At 49.7% G+C, this 23,004-nt stretch overlaps 1 long non-coding RNA gene across 1 annotated transcript in view; it reads left to right on the forward strand.

Annotated features, from left to right (window-relative positions):
• The window catches only part of LOC142310321 (uncharacterized), a 327,398-nt gene extending 304,757 nt beyond the window's left edge, over nucleotides 1-22,641 (forward strand). Inside the window, exon 3 of the long non-coding RNA XR_012754127.1 lies at nucleotides 22,415-22,641. This is a non-coding gene — a long non-coding RNA (uncharacterized LOC142310321). The remainder of the gene's footprint in view (nucleotides 1-22,414) is intronic.
• Nucleotides 22,642-23,004: the final 363 nt, after the last annotated feature.

Raw genomic sequence — 23,004 nt, forward strand, 5'->3', positions numbered from 1 at the left:
GGCTATACAAGCAGAGACGCCAGGACTCTGCAGACTGACTGGGTTCCTGGAGAGCACAACTGCCGAGATGTCCGCCCCACCTAGTTCTGCGGAGACTACCGAGCCGGTGTCTGGGACCGCAGCATGGTTGAGAGCCCGGGCGGCGGGGATCTGCCGTCGCTACCAGAGTCAGATCGGCGGGCTGATGGAGCAGTGGGCCGCGGAGGTGGAGGCCCTGGTTGCTGTGGCGCGAGTGTATGGAGTGGAGGCCGTGATGGAGGAGCTGGAAAATGACCCACGCCCCTGTGTCCCCGAGGGACCGGTCGCTGCGGCTGAGGGACCCGGTCTACCCCTGGCTCCTGTGTTACCTCCGTCCTGCTCGCTCGCGCGCTGCACCGCACCTGGTCCGTCGGATGTACACCCCTCTGTAACTGCGGCGGGGGCAGAAGATAGCGACTCTGGGCCTGACACCGAGCCTGTGTCAGAAGAAGAGGAGGGGGTCGTTGCCCTGCCTGGCAGGGAGGCCACGTATGTTCCCCGAACCGGAGGTAACGGGTATCGGGCGGCTCTTCCGCGCCGTGCTTGCTACGCACTGGAGGGGCTGGTGCCCGTGTCCTTCCACCCCGAACCGGGTGGGGAGGGCGAAGACACCCAGTAGGGCAGCAGATGCCCGCAGCACCGTCCCCGTTGGGACCACCTGTTTGTTTGAGAAAAGTTGAAAGTTTTGAGAAATGGAAAAACACTGATTGAACCGAGTTTTCACCTGATTGTCTGCTGTGATTAGCAACCGGCTGGAGCCGGCACCGTTGTCCCCGTGGGGACCGTTCAAAGTATGCATGGGAACTATCCATGGACAAGCCCGTGAACTCTGCAGGGCAACCACAAACGTTAGTGGCTTGTAAATATGTTGGGTACCGTTACCGTCTCCGCAATGCCGCCTCCGGAGAGGCAGGTTGGAGGGAGGGCCCTGAGCAGAGCAGGCCAGGGCCCAGCCACCAAAGGAACCGGTGGCTACCCTCTGGAGGGAAGGACAGATCCCGCTCGGGTGACTTGTGCTGGACTGTGGGTCAAGGGGTGCTGCCTGGGTTTTAGGGGCAACATCAGGGCCAGGTTGCTTGGGTGGGAGAGAGCGGAAACCGTGACCGTACACCGTTGTAACGTTAAAAGAAAATGTGCCTCCCGTCTTGGGAAGAGTTTATTAAAAATGTTATGCATGTTTGTTTAACCCTGTTATCCCCTTTTTACAGAAAAATAAAACCGGTGTAGGACGGCTGCCCGCGGACGGTCTGCATTTTGCTAAGGGGGAATGTGTCGCCCTGGGCAAGCCAGGGGTCACAGGTCACAACACCACCACACCCCACACTCCAGGTAGGCACACCTGCTAACCCAAAAATCCTTGTTGCCTTCCTCCAGCAGTCTGTTGATGCACACCAGGGGGTGGGCCAGGCAGTTGGCTCCGCCCACCAAGGAGCTCACAACTCTGGAGGCAGGGAGTTACCAGGCAGATTAGCCCAGGCAGGGCTTGAGTAAAGAGGCAGTCAGCTCAGGGACGAGCTTGAGTAAACAAGATAGCCCCGGGCAGGGGAAGAGTGAAGTCTAGCTGAGGGCTAGAAAGGAGTAAACAACAGAGAAGTGAAAGTAAGAGAAGTGAAAAAGGAGAAAAGCAAGAAGTGGAGTCAGCGCAGAGAGTGTGCAAAGCCTGAGAGCCCAGCTGTGTGTAGGGCTAGAACAGCAAGGTCAGCGACGGCGGTGACTGTCCGGAGTGGGACGGTTCGGAAGTTCCTGGAAGGACCCCGTTGGCTGTGTGCCCGGTGGTCTGGAGCAGTGTTCCGAAGGACAGTCAGCACCAGGGCAGGGGCCTCTCGGACCCCGGCAAGGCTAGGAGTCGCCCAATTTGCCGAATCCGTCAGTGAAGGGGACGTAGATCCCCCAGCAACAAAGTCCCGATTGACGGCAACAGCCCGACCATTACCGGGGAGACACCGCCACCGCCAAGGCACCAGTTTCCCCAGGGCCAGCGCCTGCGGGCAAAGTGTAGAGCTCCTCCGGCCCAGATTGCAGTCGGGGAGCGGGTAACCGGAGGGAATCCACCGATACCATCAGACAACACAGGTGCAAGGAAGAGAGACGTCACCGTCACCTACCGGGAGTGCAGGTGCAGCCGTCTGTGGGACCGTCCTACCAGCCGTTGGTTTACCGTACAAACTGTGTCCGTGTCTCAGGCTGAGTGAGTACCACAGTGCCGCAAGGCACAGCGCTGCCCCCGCGTCCCTGCGCCCTCCAGGCCCTACACTTTACATCTCTTCACCGGGCCCCGGGATCACCAACCCCTACCCACGGAGGGGCAACACAACACCTGGCTGCTCCCATCACCATCCCTGGGACCCCCACACTGAGCAGCGGTGGTGCCATCACCACAACCGTGGGTGGCGTCACGAACTATAACCCCAACAAACACCCCCCTTTCACTCACGGGCGAGGAGTGTCGCTCGAGACACCCCGGGATCCGGCCTACAGCTCGAGCCACCAGGAGCAGCGGCCGGACCCGAGCAGAAGGGGTGAGCGCGGTGTGCTGTCACCCTCCTCCCCGCCCGCGACAACAGCATGACCGTGCCTTTAGCCCGACACTTCCCCGCTCGGCTACGGCCCCTCCCGCACTCCACTCCGCGTGTATATATATATGCACGCTTACACACACACGCACGTTTTTTTTTTTTAATTTACAGTTTTTTAGTTTCTACATGCTGCCGGTGGTCATTTCAGAATAATACTCGGGTCTCCCATAGGATAACATTGGGCTCGGTGCTCGGGCCGAGTACACGAGTATCTTGGGATGCTCGGCCCGAGCCTCGAGCACCCGAGCTTTTTAGTACTCGCTCATCACTAGTGTCCACATCTTCAGGATTCAGCATGTCTTGCTTTCTGCCCGGCATCCTGTGTCTCCTCCCACACAGTCACATGGGCGTGACATCATCGCAGGTCCTGCAAGCAGCAAGATGAATTATTCCGTCTGCTGTGCTGCTTCTTCTCCTGCAGGGCGGGCGGGAACTTTTGAAATGACACACGCAGCGCAGTACTGACAACGTCAGAGCGCGCGCGTGTGTCACTGACAATTAGTGCCGGCAGGGAACAGAGGAAAGACTCCTGCGTTCCGCTGCCTGCACTGACTGTGCGGACCTGCACAGGATCTCTCCCTGCTCGGCACGCTGCAGCCCGGCTCCACTGCACCGGCTGAAGATGGGCGGGCCGGTCACAGAGAGCAGGCGGGCCGGATGTGGCCCGCGGGCCGCCCCTTGCCCAGGTCTGCTCTAGATGTACAAAGCTGGTGGAAACAGACACCCAAAACACATGCAGCTTAATTGCAGCAAAACGTGGTCCTACAAGGTATTGACTCGGGGGCTAAATACAAATGCACATCACACATTTTCATATTTATATTTTTTTAAAACATTTTGAAAAGCAAGTATAATTTCCTTTACACTTCATAAATACTTGCTACTTTATCACATAAGATCTCAATAAAATATATTTACGTTTGTAAGTGTACTGTAAAAAATGTGGAAAAGCTCACAGGGTATCAATCATTGTTTAAGGTACTGTATGTATAATCCCTGGTAACCAGTGTTATATTATAGTTATAGTCCCAGGTTACCAGTTATATTCTATCCCAGTGATATGTTCAGTATACTATATAGTGGCTGGTTACCAGGGGTATATTCTATATATAGTGACTTGTTTCCAGTGGTATATTCTATATATAGTGACTTGTTTCCAGTGGTATATTCTATATATAGTGGTTGATTACCAGTGGTATATTCTAGATCTAGTGGCTGGTTACCAGTGGTATATTCATTATATAGTGGCTGGTTTCCAGCGGTATATTCTATATATAGTGGCTGGTTTCCAGTGGTATATTCTATATATAGTGGCTGGTTTCCAGTGGTATATTCTATATATAGTGGCTGGTTACCAGGGGTATATTCTATATATAGTGCCTGGTTTCCAGTGGTATATTCCATATATAGTGGCTGGTTACCAGCGGTATATTCTATATATAGTGGCTGGTTACCAGGGGTATATTCTATATATAGTGGCTGGTTTCCAGTGGTATATTCCATATATAGTGGCTGGTTTCCAGTGGTATATTCTATATATAGTGGCTGGTTACCACCGGTATATTCTATATATAGTGGCTGGTTACCAGCGGTATATTCTATATACTGTATAGTGGCTAGTACCAGCGGTATATCTAATATATAAAGCTGAATGTGTGTATGTGTGTGTGTATGTCCGGGATTGGCATCTGCACCGCAGCTACAGCCACAAAATTTTGCACACTCACACTTCTGGACCCCAAGAGCGTCATAGGCTATGTTTTGAGGGGAAATTTTAACCCCGCTCTTTACAGTTATTCACCAAAAAACCTGCCTCCATTAAAGCGAATGGAGCTGGGAGCCACAGTGCAGCCAGAACTTCAGAAGAAGCGCAGCCACGCCCTTATATGGAATGTTGGCGTGTCACAATGCAGCCAGGGAAAGAGACAGACACAGACAGGGAAAGAGGCAGACACAGACAGGGTAAGAAACAGACATAGACAGGGTAAGAGACAGACACAAAGAGACAGACACAGACAAAGAGACAGAATGACAGGGAAAGAGAGGGAAAGTGACAGACAGGGAAAGTGACAGACAGGGAAAGTGACAGAGATAGACAGGGAAAGAGATTGAGACAGACTGAGAAAGAGATTGAGACAGACGGAGAAAGAGACAGACAGGGAAAGAGACAGACAAAGAGATAGCGAGAGACAGAGAGATATATACAGAGGGGGAGACAGACAGAGAATGGGAGAGAAACAGAGAGACAGTTACTATCCCGGGCAGCGCCAGGTGCTATGGAGCTGGGTGCCACAGTGCAGCCAGAACTTCAGAAGAATGCGCAGCCACGCCCTTAAATGGAATGTTGGTTTGTCACAATGCAGCCAGGAAAAGAGACAGACACAGACAGGGAAAGAGTCAGACACAGACAGGGTAAGAAACAGCCATAGACAGGGTAAGAGACAAACACAAAGAGACAGACACAGACAAAGAGACAGACTGACAGGGAAAGAGACAGACAGGGAAAGAGAGGGAAAGAGAGAGACTGGTTAAGAGACAGACACAGACAGGTAAAGAGACAGACACAGACAAAGAGACAGAGACAGACAGGGAAACAGACAGACAGGAAAAGAGAGGGAAAGAGACAGACAGGGTAAAAGACAGACAGACAGGTAAAGAGACAGACAAAGAGACAGACACAGAGAGGGAAAGAGACAGACAGAGAAAGAGATGGAAAGAGACAGAGAGTCAGAGATAGACAGGGAAAGAGACAGACAGACAAAGAGATAGAGATAAACGAAAAGTGTTGGGGGCAAATTGACAGCTGCCAGATGTGAACAAGGAGGACTTAAAGAATGAGAGCGAAGGCGCCAAAGAGTATATGCTGTACAGTTGCTAAGGTGGGCCCCGACATGGCATACTCACCACACTCGGGGATATGAACATACACACAAAATGCGCCACACACTACCACGTGCTTGAACACATATACCACCCTCAGCACACATTTCACATGTGAAACTATTTAATAATTACATTTATATCTATTTGTTTTGTGGTTTTTGTGGGCAGAATACATTTTTGTTAATACATTCTATTTTGTTAACAGCAGTTATTAACCCGGGCGAAGCTGGGTAGTACAGCTAGTTCTATATATAGTGGCTGGTTACCAGCGGTATATTCTATATAGAGTGGATGGTTTCCAGTGGTATATTCTCTATATAGTGGCTGGTTACCAGTGGTATATTCTATATAGAGTGGATGGCTTCCAGTGGTATATTCTATATATAGTGGCTGGTTACCAGCGGTATATTCTATATAGAGTGGATGGTTTCCAGTGGTATATTCTCTATATAGTGGCTGGTTACCAGCGGTATATTCTATATAGAGTGGATGGCTTCCAGTGGTATATTCTATATATAGTGGCTGGTTACCAGCGGTATATTCTATATAGAGTGGATGGTTTCCAGTGGTATATTCTATATATATTGGCTGGTTACCAGCGGTATATTCTATATAGAGTGGCTGGTTACCAGCGGTATATTCTATATAGAGTGGATGGTTTCCAGTGGCATATTCTATATATAGTGGCTGGTTTCCAGTGGTATATTCTATATATAGTGGCTGGTTTCCAGTGGTATATTCTATATATAGTGGCTGGTTTCCAGTGGTATATTCTATATATAATGGCTGGTTTCCAGTGGTATATTCTATATATAGTGGCTGGTTTCCAATGGTAAATTCTATGTACGTATAGTGCTATGTAGTGGTTATCCAATTCTACTTTATGTTACTGGTGGTATATATTGTTAATTAGATTCTTGGACCAGTAATTGATGTTCAGAGTCAGGGTTCAGTCATATTTGCTTATAAATGTGACAAGTGCAATAAAAAAATCAGATTGCACTTCCAATAATTTTAATCAATGAAGAATAGCTGAGCTGTGACTTTTTTCCTTGGTTGTATTCAGCTTGAGGAATTAAGGACCGATTTTTATAACTTAGTGGGGTGCATTTAGATCTGTTGACCTTCGGTGTTAAATGACCAATCGATAAATTACATTTTTTTTCACCCAACGAACAATTGTATTTATTGCTCATTTCTTGGGTCATCAGCAGCTTTCTTAAGGGTACTTTACACACAACGATATTGTTAACAATATATCGTCGGGGTGACGTCGTTAGTGACGCTCATCCGGCGCCGTTAGCGATATCGTGTGTGACACAAAGGAGCGACGATCAACGATCGCAAAAACGTCAAAAATCGTTGATCGTTGACACGTCGCTCCTTTTCATAATATCGTTGGTGGTGCATGCCGCTGGTTGTTCATCGTTTCTGAGGCGTCACACATCGCTATGTGTGACACCGCAGGAACGACGAACATCTCCTTACCTGTGTCCACCGACAATGAGGAAGGAAGGAGGTGGGCGGCATGTTCCGGCCGCTCATCTCCGCCTCTCCTCTGCTATTGGACGGCCGCTTAGTGACGCCGCTGTGACGTTGCTATGACGCCAAACGCACCTCTCCCTTGAAGGAGGGATTGTTCGGCGGTCAGAGCGACGTCGCTGAAAAGGTATGTGCGTGTGACGCTGCCGTAACGATAATGTTCGCTACAGCAGCGATCACCAAATGTCGCATGAACGACGGGGGCGGGTGCTATCGCTCGCGACATCGCTATCAATCGCTAGTGATGTCGCAGCGTGTAAAGCCCCCTTAACCCTGACTTTGGGGAAATGAGAATTCCTTGGATCGCTTCTTCACAATAATCATCCAGTGTAAATGCACCTTTATAGAGCCAATGCTCTCTGCTCAGTTGTCTCTTGCCTAGAGGAAGAACCCACACTCCATGGTGACCTAGGGGCACATTATTACCCATTCTCTAGTTCTCAAGTGACAGATTTTGATGCTGATACTCGACATTTTTACTCAACTGCCCAGTGGTCAATATGCGTTTCTCAAGTGATTGCTCTTAATTATCTCTTTCCCACTGAGTAGCGGCTAATAATCTGAAATAAGGAATTAAAATGTCTCAGCTAAGTAAATAATGTGCAGAGTGCTTGAAATATACACTAGTTGTTCTTTAATCACATATCCATTAATGTGATTGAGTGCACTCCATATCCCAGATGGGACGCTCTATATCACTGACGTGAATGACATAATAATAAAAATATCGTGAGAGTAACAGCATGATTCATGAGATCCTATATTACCCATTATAGTAATAATCTGAAATATACATAATGTGACATAATAACTACATGTCCAATCTCATGGCATGACATGAGCGTGATCAGGAATACTAATGTATATGTATATAGAGAGAAGGAGAGAGAGGAATCATTAGGGGCAGTATTATATTAACGATATTGTACATAGGAGGCAGTATTATCCTTATATTCTTGCACATCGGTGCAGTATTATAGCAGATATATTCTTGTACATAGTGAGCAATGTTAGATTAGTCCTGTTTTTGGAGCAATATTGTTGTACTTACATTTTTGTACCTTGCAGTTAATAGTTTACTAGTTTACATCTGTGCACAAATTAGCAGTGTTATATTTGTCTACATTAGAAGTCAAACAGTAGCTATATTCTTGTACCTAAGGCAGTATTATTGTTTTTGGTGCATACAGTATATTACAAAAGTTAGTACACCCCTCACATTTTTGTAAATAGTTTATTATATCTTTTCTTGGGACAACACTGAAGATATGACACTTTGATACAATATAATGTAGTCAGTGTATGGCTTGTATAACAGTGTAAATTTGGTGCCCTCTAAATAACTCAACATACAGTCATTAATGTCTAAACCACTGGCAACAAAAGTGAGTTCACCACTAAGTGAAAATGGCCAAATTGTGGACAAAGTGTGAATATTTTGTGTGCCCACCATAATTTCCAAGCACTGCCTTAATTTTCTTGTGCATAGAGTTCACTAGAGCTTTACAGGAGCTGCTGGATCCTCTTCCATCCTCCATGATAACATCAAGGAGTTGGTCGATGCTTGAGACCTTGCGCTCCTCCACCTTCCATATGAGGATGCCCCACAGATGCTCAATAGAGTTTGGGTCTGGAGACATGCTTGGCACCATCAAATTATGGGTGTCAGGTTCGAGCATTCTTACATGAATAGTGTCCTGGATAGTGGATTGGTTATCTTGGGCCAGTTGAATGCCCACCAAGGTCTCCCGATCTGACCTCCTTAAGGCTGCTTTAAATGGTACGACCGATTGTGCGATTTCACAATCGATAGTACCCGCCCCCATCCTTTTTGCGTCACGGGCAAATCACTGCCCGTGGCGCACAAAGTCGGTAACCTCCGTCACACATACTTACCTCTCGTGCGACCATGCTGTGGGCGGCGAACATCCACTTCCTGGAGTGGGAGGGACATTCGGCGTCACAGCGACGTCACACGGCCGCCGGCCAATAGAAGCGGAGGGGCGGAGATGAGCAGGATGTAAACATCCCGCCCACCTCTTTCCTTCCACATAGAGCCGGCGGCTGATGCGGGAGACAGGTACGCGATGTTCATTGCTCCCATGGTGTCACACGGAGCGACGTGTGATGCCACAGGAACGATGAACAACCGGCGCCCGATTTCAGAACCGATATTATAGAACCTAGCGACCAGTACACGACTCACGATTTGTGAGCGATACTGCGTCGCTAGGAGGTGTTGTCGCGGGCGGGGAGGAGGGTGCCGGCACCTCGCTCACCCCTCTGCTCGGGTCCGGCTGCTGCTGCTCAGTGGTGGCTCGAGCGGTGGGCCGGATCCCGGGGGTTCTCGAGCGGCGCTCCTCGCCCGTGAGTGAAAAGGGGGTTGTTGGGTGTGGGGATGGTTTATTGTCCGTGACGCCACCCACGGTTGTGGTGATTTGTAGCACCACCGCTGCTCAATATGGGGATCCCGGGAGTGGTGATGCGGAGCAGCCAGGTGTTGTGTTGCCCCTCCGTGGGTAGGGGTTGGTGATCCCGGGGCCCAGTGATGGTGTGGAAGGTGCAGGGCCTGGTGGGCGCAGGGACACGGGGGCAGCGCTGTGCCTTGCGGCACTGTGGTACTCACTCAGCCTGAGACGTTGACACAGTTCTTAGTAAAACACTCGGCTGGATGGACGGGTACCCTCAGACGGCTGTGGTTGTTGTTTCTCCCCTGACCCAGTTTGGTGGTGTAAGTCCTTGCTTCTACTTCCGTGCACCCTTCTCCTGCACTCCGGCTTCCAGCTGGCTCCCCGACTCTGTACCGGGGGGCCACTGCCCAGCCCCGGCTACCTGCGGTTCCACCAGCTGTCTCCCCGGCTCCCTGCAGATGGCACCTAGCGTCTGCCGGACTCTCTACAAGGCCCTAGGCTCCAACCTAGGCCCCTGGCTCTGTCTGCCTCTCTGCAGACCTTCACTCTTCCTCTCCTAGGACTAGACTGGGCTTGTTTCCTGTCTCAGGTCAGCTCACTCCAGGGTGGGCGTCCCCATCTCCTCACTCCGCCCACCTGGTGTGTCAGCCCGAGGCAGAAAGCAGGTCACTTTTGGGATGTCTGCTGTGAACTGCTGGGGGTGGGGGTGTGTGTGTGTTGTTACCTGGGTCCCCTGGCTTGTCCAGGGCGACACAGTGTCACACAGGCCGGCATCGCCAGCGATGCCGGATGTGCGTCACAAGAACCGTGACCCCGTCGATCTATCGCACGATAGATTGTCTGGTGTAAAGCAGCCTTTAGACTTTTATCTTTCGGGTCATCTGAAGGCAATTGTCTATGCTGTGCAGATACAAGGTGTGCAGCATCTTAAACAACGGATACTGGAAGCCTATGCTAGCATTTCTTCTGCGGTGTTGCTATCAGTGTGTCAAAAGTGGGTGAAGAGGGTTGCATTGACAATCCAACACAATGGGCAACACTTTGAACACATTTTATAAATGGTCATAAAATTGTATATAACTAATGAACAAATAAAGTTACATTAAAACCATGTACACCATTGTTTCTCTTGTGCAATTCTCAATAGGTTTGATGTGTTACATGACCCACTTCTCATTGGAAAAAATAAAGTTGGATCCAAAATGTCCGACTTCAAAATGGCCACCATGGTCACCACCCATCTTGAAAAGTTTTCCCCTTGCCATATACAAATGAGCCACAAACAGGAAGTTGATATCACCAACCATTCCCATTTTATTTAGATGTATCCAAATAAATGGCCCACCCTGTACATGAAGGAGGTAATAATAAACATGGTTAGGGTAAAAAAAGGGGGGTTAAGTAGTATTAAATGTAAATAAATTAATTACAAGTGTATCCAAGTATTGAAAATGACCTTAAAGTGCAAAGTGCAAATAGGAATCAGAGAATAAGGGTTAGACTACAGGAGGTTGAAGGTTGCATCAATGTGCATATGTAGAGACACACAGCTAATTATGTCAGCAGAGCAAAAATATGTAATTCCGTTTAAGGAACTGTAAATAACTGAAGCACAAGGTTTGTGACCATACGTAAAGATGTGCTGTGCATCAGTGAGTTGTGTATATAGCGCAATGGGGAGGAGGGACGTAGGGAAAAGGGGGAAGAAACTGGAAAGGAGAGAGGGAGAGGAAACCCAAGTACGGGCACAAGATATGTGCTCATAAGATACTGCAACAGTCTATAGTAGTATGAGTATTACCTGTATAGGGAACCAGGAAGCCTAGTCATGTGACGTCCACCCCGACGTGCGTTTTGGCGTCACCTTTATCAAGGTGTTATCAGTGAATAACATGTAGATTTATTTTTCTTGCATCTTGGAAAAACTGGATAACATGAGCTATAGTTGATGCCAAACTGATTAGAAATTTATAGGGAATCTGCCACTAGATTCATGCTGCCTGAATGGCACCATGAATCAAAGCCTGGCTGTGTGATTGCAGCAAGGTCTGTCTCTCTAAAACACCGTAATTTGAAAAGCCAACTGAGGACCATACGGATGTGTAGTCTGGCGCGGTCCTTGATCAGCTTTTCACTGCTGGGCTAGTCACGTCTCTCTAAATAGTCACCGGCCATCTTTTCAAATTTCTTTCTCCTCATACAACATAGCGTTTTAGATAAATACATACCTGGCTGCCATCGCACATCCATTATCTCATTCAGTCACAGGTTTCATTTAAACAGTGTAACAGATGAGAACTTTTATTGACGGGAGATTTTCTATTTATGGAGAGTGTTCTTGTATCAGACACTATTTCCTTGTACAAATTAGTTTCCGGACTATTAGGTGGTGAGCAGCAGGTACATTCCCACCCTCGCTTGTCTTCACAGATTGTTTTGCTTAGATTGCTTCTCTTGCACTGGTTTGCTCAGCAACATTCCTTGTAAATTATACATCAGAGTTGCAGAGCCTGGAGTCTAATCGGAAAACAAGCAATTCTGATTTCAGACAGTGACTTTTTGTATCACATCTTCTCTTTGGGTTATATAATGTCCCAATGACAGAAATGAGAAAAGGCGTTGAATGTTTGCAGTGGATGATCAAAGAAAAGCTGACAATGGGAGACATTGGCACAGCAGGGCACCTGGAACTGCTCACTATGTGCAGCGCCAGCGGCATGGTCAGGCTCACCTCAGCTGCCACTGCTTGTTTTCGGCTACATGCGCAAGATCAGAATGTCACCGTACTTCTGGTCATGCGCACTACACCAGTTTGAAACTGACATGCGTACACCCAGCTTTATAGTACGCATGTGTGGCGCCCTGGACAAGCCAGGTCGTCACAAAACTACACCAACACACCCCACACCCCGGCTATGCACATCTAGGTCAAACACAAAAATCCTTGTTGCCTTCCTCCAGAGCAGGGTTCCCCAACTCCAGTCCTCGAGGGCCGCCAACAGTGCATGTTTTCAGGATTTCCTTAGCATTGCATGGGTGTTGGAATCACCAGCTGTGCAGGTGATTAAATTATCACATGTGCAATACTAAGGAAATCCTGAAAACATGCACTGTTGGTGGCCCTCGAGGACTGGAGTTGGGGACCCATGCTCCAGAGGCTGACGTCCACACCAGGGGGTGGGCCAGGCGGTTGGTCCCGCCCACCGAGGAGTTCACAGTCCTGGAGGCGGGAAAAGGAGTCAGAGGAGTGTTCAGTTTTTGAGTTGAGAGAGGTGAAGTGGTAGAGGAGCAGTCTGACGGCGTCCGGGTGTGTGGCCCGGACGGTACAGCAAGGTTGGCAGACGGTGGTGACCGTCTGCGGGAGAGGCTAATTGGAGCAAACCGTAAGGACCGTGGACGGGCGGTGGCCCGGCAGTACTGGATCGGAGAGCAAAGAGAAGCCAGGACCATCCGGCAGGGCTTACGGACCCCGACCAGGCTAGGAGTCGCTGTAAAACTGGTCAAATCCGTTAGCGAAGGGAACCTCCGGGGTTTCCTAGCAGTCAAGACCCGATTGAAGGCAACAGCTCACACCGTAGAGGGAAACACAGTCACCGCCAAGGCTACAGTTCCCAGGGCCAAAGCCTGCGGGCAAAAGGGGCTCCTTCAGCATCCATCCAAGATGGAGAGCGGGTTACCGGTGGGAAGCCATTGGAACCGTAACACAACACAGGTTCAGGGAAAGGCAGTCATCATCAACCTACCGGGAGCAGAAACAACAGCAGCCACCTGTGGGACCCGTCCATCCAGCCGTTTGTTTGACCAGAGACTCCGTGTGAATTACTGGCTGAGTGAGTACCACCGTGCCGTGTGGCACAGCGCTGCCCCCGTGACCCTGCACCTCACCAGGCCCCGTAACCCGCCTGCCATCCAATCCATCCCTACCCCCTCACCGGGCCCCGGGACAACCAACCCCCCCTACCAACGGAGGGGAGAACCAACATCCAAGCTGCTCCCTGTCATCGCTCCCGGGATCCCCGTCCAGAGCAGCGGTGGTGTCACAACCTCACCACAACCGTGGGTGGCATCACGGACAATATCCCTAAACCCAAACCACCCCCTTTCACTCACGGGCGAGGAACGCCGCTCGAGTCCCCGGGATCCAGCCCATCGCTCGAGCCACCGAGTGAGCAGCAGCAGCAGCAGCCGGACCCGAGCGGTGGGTAAGCGCAGCGTCCCCTCCTCCGCCCGCAACAACTTGGCGTCACAAACAGGATCTTACCGCTCTGCTGTCTGGTAGAGGTGCGCCTTGTGACCGCCGGAGGTGTCTGGCCGAAAATTTGGAGAAGCTGACATTTTCGGCGCGAAAAGTCCCCGCTCGAGCGTCTCCTCGAGCAGTGGAGGCGCGAAGGCCAAAACCCCGCACCGATAGAGGAGGAGCCGGAAAAAGACTAAGGGGGATGGATGGCATCTGGCCGCATGTAGCTTGCGGCTGTGGAAGCAGGGACGCCGGGACTCTGCAATCTGCTAATTCCTGGCAAGTATGTCTGCTCCACGCAGCTATGCAAAGGCTACCGAGCCAGTGCCCGGAACGGCGGCGTGGCTCAGGGCCCGAACGGCAGGGATCTGCCGATGCTACCGGAGTCAGATATGTATGCTGATTGAGCAGTGGACCGCGGAGGTCGAGGAGGTAGCTGCGGTCGCCCGGGTGTATGGAATGGAGGCCATGATGGAGGAGCTGGTGAGTGACCCACGCCCCTATGTCCCCGAGGGACCGGCTGTTGCGGCTGAGGGACCCGGTCTACCCCTGGCCCCCATGCCGCCTCTGTCTTCCCTGCCCGTGCACCGCGCTGCCGCTGGTCCGTCTGGCATACACCCCTTCGTAGCAGTGGCCGAGAGTGGCGAGCCCAGAGGCCGCGGCAGCTGGCGGCGACCCGCCTGGCGCAGGGACGGATGATAGCGACTCCAGACCGGACACAGAGCCTGTTTCGGAGGAGGACGAAGGGGTCGTTGCCCTGTGTGACATGGAGGCCACTTACATCCCCCGGAGCGGAAATAACGGGTACCGTGCGGCCCTTCCTCGTCGCGCCTACTATGCGCTGGAGGGGCTGGTTCCCGTGTTCCTCCACCCGGGGCCGGCTGAGGATGATGAAAGCAAGCAGTGATGGCAGCGGAGCCCCGCTGCAAGTTGTCCCCGTTGGGATCGTCAGCACCGTTGTTGTTAAAAATATTTGAATGATAAGTGAAAAATGATCAACCGAAGAAGTTTACCTGATTGAACCGTGATTAAACCGGACGTTGCCGGCAACTGTTGTCCCCGTGGGGACTGTCTGTAACCATGCGTAGAAACTGCTACGGACAAGCCCGAGAACTTGCAGGGCAACCACAAACTCAGTGGCATGTAAATAAAAATGTTTGGCTTGATACCGTTACCGCCTCCGGAGAGGCAGATTTGGGAGGATGGGCCTGGAGGAAAGGGATGGCCCAGGCCCGCCACTACCGTAACCGGTGGCGATCCTCCGGGGGTTCAGGGGTTCCCCATGGACGTGGATCCCCTGAAAGAGACAGAACCCGCTCGGGCAGCCTGGTGATGGACTGGGGCAAGGGGTGCTGCCCACTTCTTAGGGGCAGCATCAGGGCCAGGTTGTTTGGGTGGGAGAAGAGCGGAAGCCGTACCGTTGAAAATGTCTGTGATGTTTTTATGTGTTTTACCGTTTTATATATTTTTCAGTTGTGAAAAATAAAACCGGTGATGGACGGGCAGCCCGTGGACGGTCTGCATTTTACTAAGGGGGAATGTGGCGCCCTGGACAAGCCAGGTTGTCACAGAACTACACCAACACACCCCACACCCCGGCTAGGCACATCTAGGTCAAACACAAAAATCCTTGTTGCCTTCCTCCAGAGGCTGATGTCCACACCAGGGGGTGGGCCAGGCGGTTGGTTCCGCCCACCGAGGAGTTCACAGTCCTGGAGGTGGGAAAAGGAGTCAGAGGAGTGTTCAGTTTTTGAGTTGAGAGAGGTGAAGTGGTAGAGGAGCAGTCTGACGGCGTCCGGGTGTGTGGCCCGGACGGTACAGCAAGGTTGGCAGACGGTAGTGACCGTCTGCGGGAGAGGCTAATTGGAGCAAACCGTAAGGACCGTGGACAGGCGGTGGCCCGGCGGTACCGGATCGGAGAGCAAAGAGAAGCCAGCACCATCCGGCATGGCTTATGGACCCCGACCAGGCTAGGAGTCGCCGTAAAACTGGTCAAATCCGTTAGCGAAGGGAACCTCCTGGGTTTCCCATCAGTCAAGACCCGATTGAAGGCAACAGCTCACACTGTAGAGGGAAACACAGTCACTGCCAAGGCTACAGTTCCCATGGCCAGAGCCTGCGGGCAAAAGGGGCTCCTTCAGCATCCATCCAAGCTGGGGAGCGGGTTACCGGTGGGAAGCCATTGGAACCATAACACAACACAGGTTCAGGGAAAGGCAGTCATCAGCAACCTACCGGGAGCAGAAACAACAGCAGCCGCCTGTGGGACCCGTCCATCCAGCCGTTTGTTTGACCAGAGACGCCGTGTGAATTACTGGCTGAGTGAGTACCACCGTGCCATGCGGCACAGCGCTGCCCCTGCGACCCTGCACCTCACCAGGCCCCGTAACCCGCCTGCCATCCAATCCATCCCTACCCCCTCACCGGGGCCCGGGACAACCAACCCCCCCTACCCACGGAGGGGAGAACCAACATCCAAGCTGCTCCCTGTCATCGCTCCCGGGATCCCCGTCCAGAGCAGCGGTGGTGTCACAACCTCACCACAACCGTGGGTGGCGTCACGGACAATATCCCTAAACCCAAACCACCCCCTTTCACTCACGGGCGAGGAACGCCACTCGAGTCCCCGGGATCCGGCCCACCGCTCGAGCCACCGAGCGAGCAGCAGCAGCAGCAGCCGGACCCGAGCAGTGGGTGAGCGCAGCGTCCCCTCCTCCGCCCGCGACACATGACTGGAACTCCAAGACTTCAGATCATGCACACTGAGCCAATAATCAGCTGTGGCAGCTGAGGTGAGCCCGACCATGCTGCTGACACTGCGCATTCATTAGCATGTTAGTACAGGGGCGTGCTAAGATGCTAAGGGGGCCGACTAGGCAAGGGAAGTAACGCCCTTGCGACTAATCACTGGCTTCATTAGCATATGATAAAAGATCCTTAGAATTACTTTTTCGAATGATCTCTTTATCTATGCTACTAGATACAGGGATGGTTAGGCATCCAGAACTGCTTGTGGTTCTGGGTGCATATTGGACTTGACAGGTTCCCTTTAAGTAGGCTATGACACCTTAAATCATTTAAATCCTTTTAAATTCACCTTCCCATCTGCTGATTTTCCCTTCAGTCTACATCCTCACCTCTTTTGTGATTGAATACCAGCAGGTGGGAAGGTGTATATAATTTGATTAGCCATGCCATGATGCACCAAGCACCAGTACTTGATGTGAACAGTCATCCTGTGCCGATATGGTCCCTTTAAGCAGCAACCAATGTAAGTAGGTTAAACCATCTTCTGAGGGCTTGTCCACATGACCAATTATCTCAGACAAGTGCAATTCTGTGCTTTTCAAGGATAGCACTTGTACTCATGCTTTTTAATGGACCTGTGATCATGTCCAATTTTGATCTGATCGGCAATGCACGTCTATGGGTCCATGGAAAACACCGAATCGCACTCAATTGACATCCGAGTGGTCCAATCCGATTTTCAAGTAGTGACATAATGGAGAAGGTGGAGAAACCTTTTATTTTTCTCTTCATCTCCAAGAAAAGCTGATCCTACTCTGATCAAATTCTGTTCAAGCTCTGATTAGAGTCTGATCAGCATAATTGGACCATTTTTCTTCAATGGAGAGAAGATCCAGAGAGAATGGAGAGAAGACGGTCTAGGACAGAAAGTCTGAAGGGAGATAAGCTATTGCGAGAGGTGACTGATGACTGCTTATCCCCATATTGGCTGAGCCAGTAATTTCTGTGTAGAGGGGAATAAGAAGAAATAATTGACTGCTGTCTAAGTTTTATGGACACTTTTATAATCCAGTTACATCCAGAGCTTCAAACTTGAGAATTTCCTAACTCTGTAAATATATATGTTTCTAAAATTAGCTAGAAGGGTATCACCAATAAATATGAAGCAGAATATTAGTTCTAGGGATGCACATCTAATATATAAAGCTGAGTGTATGTATGTATATATGTATGTATATGTGTGTGTATATGTCTTTCCGCTAAAGGAATCCACACCTTTGCATTTACAATCACGAAATTTTGCACAGCCACCTTATTTGACTCAGGGAACGTCATAGACTATGTTTGGAGGGGGAAATTTAACCCAGCGCTTTACAGTTATTCATCAAAAAACCTGCTTACATTAACGTCAATGGAGCTGGGAGCTACAGGTCATTAATAGGAGCTGTGATTGGCTGCTATAGGCAACAAAGGACATTCTTATTATAAGACAGCCTATGTGTGAGGTAATATGATATCGGTGGAGAGACGGATAGAGAGCGAGATAGACAGACTGTCAGACAGGGAAAGAGGCAGACAGGGAAAGAGGCAGATGTGGCGCCCCTGCAGCTTCAGGCACCACAGGGTACTGCACCCCCATTAGGATGTAGTACTTATCCTGGGTCCGGGGAAGGTCGATGCCAGTTTCCACTCACACAAACATACAGGCATTGGGTTGCCCTCCCCAATGGGGACCGGGCCAGGGTCGGATCACAGTAGTGGGTCACTAAAACAGTGGGTTTACAAGACGCCACCGCAGCAGGGGCTCCCCGATCCACTGGAACCGGGGACTCAGGGTCGGGATTACCAACCATCAGGGGGAGTCAGGAACAGACAGTGGGAAGAGCAGGTTGACCTAGTGAGAGTAGTGAACCAGCCGGTGGCAGTGGCTGGGGGCAACAGCTCAGAACACACAACACAACTACAATGAAGGAGAACAGCTTCAGACACAGAGCAGAGTGGACGTGGTGCGAGCAGCTCTGTGGGCCAGGGCATTCAATATGGTCGCTGGGGAGAAGCAGGTGGTTGCTTCCACAGGACCGGCGCTGTCGGGATACAGAATCCTAGAGCAGATATACTTCACATTATCTACCAACTCTGCAAGGGTCGCGGGGAACGGCTAGAACAGTCACCGCACCCGTCCCACTGAGTCTGTAGCAAATAGCATATAGGATCCGGGGTTGAGGACCAGCCCCATAACGAAACCGCATTATCAGCATACAGAATGGGACACTTTACTGACACAGGGTTCCCCAAATGCTTCATGCCACGGAGGTCCGATACTTTGCGCACCAAAGGAGGAAAAGGCTCACAGGCTGACACACACCAGACTTGACTTTTCACGGATCCGGGATCGGCTGGTGCCCATCGTGGCGGAGACCGGTACTCTGGGGCAGTGCCTGAACTACTTGTGAGTAATAGACCTGGAACCACAGTCCCTGTCTCTGCCTTTCCTTTACCGTCGCCATCGAGTCAAAGAGACAGAGAGACAGACAGAGACAAACAGAGGCAGACAGAGAGAAAGAGAAAGAGGGACAGATATTCAGACAGGGAGAGAGAGAGAGATGATAGAGAGAGAGAGAGAGAAAGAGACAGAAGAGACAGAAACAGAGACAGACAGAAACAGAGACAGACAGAAACAGAGACAGACAGAGACAGAGAGAGACAGAGAGAGAGGCAGAGAGAGACAGAGAGAGAGGCAGAGGGACAGACAGAGCGGGAGAGAGTAAAAGAAATTCACCTAGTTACTATCCAGGGCAAAGCCGGGTACTACAGCTAGTTTCTCATAATAGTGGTTTTTGCTGTCTCTACTCCAGCAACTTATCCAACTAAGTAAGCAGGAGATGGCAGTTAGTGCTGATGAGATTCCATGATAATAAGAGATGGAGGGATGAGCTATGTCTCTAGCCCCTCCCTCATTCTCCTCCTCCCCTCCTCATAGAATCTTATGAGCACTAACTATCATATCATATCTCAGTAATGTAAAAATCTGTCTTCATTGAATACAGATTTTACCCAGAAATTGAGATTTTCAAAAATTAATGATCATTCCAGGAGCAATTATGGTTGAGAACGAACTCTAACAGAGTCAACAATAACTCAACCACATCTGGTTCCACATTAGTTGTTTCCAAAAAACTACTTAGAGGCTCTCAAACCATCAGTATGTTTGATTGAGGAATATAGTGCCTCCATATCCGTCTTGACCATTATCATATCCTTTTCAAGATCGATCTGGTCTAGCCTTTGTAATGCTTCATTCGTATCTTTGATAAAGGACGGAAGAGTAGCTACAAGTGGTTTCAAATATGTGTCAATCAGCTGACAAATAGATTCACATAGACCTCCGTTACCTGATACGATTGGTCTTCCCTGGTGGGTCTACCGGATTTTTGTGTATAGGTATAAGTTCAAAGGTGGGCAATCTAGGATCTAATTTTTTTATATGCTCAATCATTGATTTGGGAATTTTTTTTTATCAAAGGCCACTAGGCCACTTCTAGAATCTTCAATAGTTCCATTTTAAATGTATTCATGGGATTAAATGGCAATTTTTGATAGCACTAACTTTTAATTAATAACTTATTTGCTTGTTTCAAATATAGATCACTAGACCAGACCACCATGTTTCCACCTTTATCTGCTTGTTTAAAGGTCACATCGTCCCATTATTATAGTTCTTTCAATGATTTTAGTTCTTCTTTAAGGCTGCTTTACACACAGCGACATCGCTAGCGATGTCGCTAGGGATCGCACCCACCCCCGTCGTTTGTGCGTCACTGGCAAATCGCTGCCCGTGGCGAACAATATCGCTGTTACACGTCACACATACTTACCTTCCTAACGACGTCGCTGTGGCTGCCAAACAACCTCTTTTTTAAGGGGGCGGTTAGTTTGGCGTCACAGCGATATCACCAATAGAAGCGGAGGGGCAGAGAGCAGCCGCATGAACTTCACTCCCACCTCATTGCCAGAGGACACAGGAATGCTGTTGTTCGTCGTTCCTGGGGTGTCGCATGTAGCGATGTGTGCTGCCCCAGGAACGACGAACAACCTGCGTCCTGAACGAGCAACGACATTTTGAAAATAAACGACGTGTCAACAATCAATGATTTCATGAGTATTTCTGATCATTAGTGGTCGCTCGTAGGTGTCACACGCAACAACGTTGCTAACGAGGCCGGATGTGCGTCACGAATTCCGTGACCCCAGCGATATCTCGTTAGCGATGTCGCTACGTGTAACGGGGCCTTAAGTCATATTGTGAGACCATTTAGATTGTTCTGCTAGGGTTTTAATATCCTCTAAAACTAAGCATGTAAACACGTCTACCACTGGGCAGACACTTAGTGCTGGAAATGTTTTTGATTTTTTAAAAAAATGACCTGGAGAATTACTCACCTCCTCTTTAGGTTGGTTTTCATCTAGTAGTGATTCCAATACTGAGAGAGCTTCTTGTTCTTCAATAGTAGAGAGACTGTCACTTCCAGTAGACTTGTGATGTAATTTTTTTAAGTATTACCATATTTTTCGCTTTATAAGACGCACCCCCAAATTTGGTGAAGGGATAGAGAATTTTTTTTTAATAAATGGGGTCCGTCTTATAATGCCAGTGTCCGTCTAACAAATCATATAGAGTATATGTACCTCATAGCCCCCCCATCCTAAAATTAGCCTCCTTAATCTGGATATGGCCACCTTATATTGAATATAGCCCCCTTGTGCTGGCACACGTCCCCCACTGATACAACATGTCCCCTATGGCTGGCACACGTCCTCTATGGCTGGCATACGGCCCCTATTGCTGGCACACGGCCCCCTGTGGCTGGCACACGGCCCTCAGTGATGCCACATGTCCCCTATGGCTGGCACACGGCCCCTATGGCTGGCACACGGCCCCTTATGGCTGGCATATGGCCCCTATGGCTGGCACATGGCCCCCTGTGGCTGGCACACGTCCCCTATGGCTGGCACACGTCCTCTATGGCTGGCACACGGCCCCTAGTGGCTGGCACACGGCCCCCAGTGATGCCACATGTCCCCTATGGTTGGCACATGGCCCCTATGGCTGGCACATGGCCCCCTGTGGCTGGCACATGGCCCCTATGGCTGGCACACGGCCCCTATGGCTGGCACATGACCCACTGTGGCTGGCACACGGCCCACTATTCCTGCACACGGCCCCCTGTGGCTGGCACACATCACCCTGTGTTAGATATCACCCCCAGGCTGCTGCTTTTAGTAAAATAAACTCTTTCCTTACCTCCAGCACTGTCTTCCCTCGTGTCTCCCTCCTTGGGATTGAGCTCCGGCCTCCTGCCTGCATTTCCTGGTTCACGGTCCCGGTCATGTGATCGGCACAGCAGAGTGACATCTCTGCGTGCATGATCACAGCAGCAGGAGGGAGACCGGGGAGACACGCTGGAGGAGGTAAGGAAAGAGTTTTTTTTACACAGGGGTGGGGGCATGTGCGATCAAAGGGGGCGCAGGCAGATATAATATGCGCCGCTCCCCCAGCCCATCGCCACGGTGCGGTTTCAGCACCACGGTGATGGACAGCGGCTGTGCATATTATATGAGCGGGAGCAGGAGATCAAAGGCTCCCTCCCACAGCTTCACAAGCCTCTACCAGCCCCCCCAGCAGCCCCCAGCACCGCTCCAGAGTTGCCCCCACCTCCCCTGGACCCTGCAGTATATAATCCGTATATTCGGATTATAAGACGCACCCCCTACTTTCCCCCAAAATTTGGGGGAACAAAAGTGCGTCTTATAAAGCGAAAAATACGGTAATTTGCTAGCAAATAAGTGAATGTCTTTTGTAGCTAGAAATGGGTCTAAAGAACGAGAAGGAGAGAATGACAGACCTTTTTCTAACACTGCAATTTGATTATCTGATAATATATGGGAGGAAAGGTTAATTACCTTGTTTTTAACTTGATTTTGTTTTCTCTTTCCATTAGGATCATCAGAAAAATAGGAATGGATCTTCTTATTTCCTGCTCTCGTTCTAGGCCCACCATCACTTACAGAATCAGAATCACTCACCAATTGGCTACCCGCCTGAGACATTAACAAAGAAATGGATCTATTTCTGGATGTATTGTCTTTTTCTTTTTTTAGTTGTCACTTAAAAATTAGATTTTTTTCATAATCTGATAAAATTTCTCGAAATTTTTTTTAATTTCAATTCACTAATATCTTTTTCCCATTTTTCCAGCTGTTGGATCACATCTTTCATATATTTTTCAAATAAATCTGATTGTATTTCTTTCTGCATAGTTTCTTCCAATTTTTTTATCTCCTCATCAAGGTTCTTCAGGGTCTCAACATTATGCTCAATAATGATCTCTAAAAAGGTTAGGGAGCATTGGGAGGCTGTTTCACTCCATTTTTATTATGTTCTTCTTTAATCAACTTAACTGTGGGAAATAGTTGTACTCTCAGACCTCTTGGTACTATTTTTCTCTCTACATAATTTTCTAAAGCGTTTTTTGTCCCCCATATTTAGTTTTTTTTTATATAGTGCATCCTTGTATTTTTTAATCAACTG

The sequence above is a fragment of the Anomaloglossus baeobatrachus genome, chromosome 5, assembly GCF_048569485.1.
Source record: "Anomaloglossus baeobatrachus isolate aAnoBae1 chromosome 5, aAnoBae1.hap1, whole genome shotgun sequence".
Lineage (NCBI taxonomy): Eukaryota > Metazoa > Chordata > Amphibia > Anura > Aromobatidae > Anomaloglossus > Anomaloglossus baeobatrachus.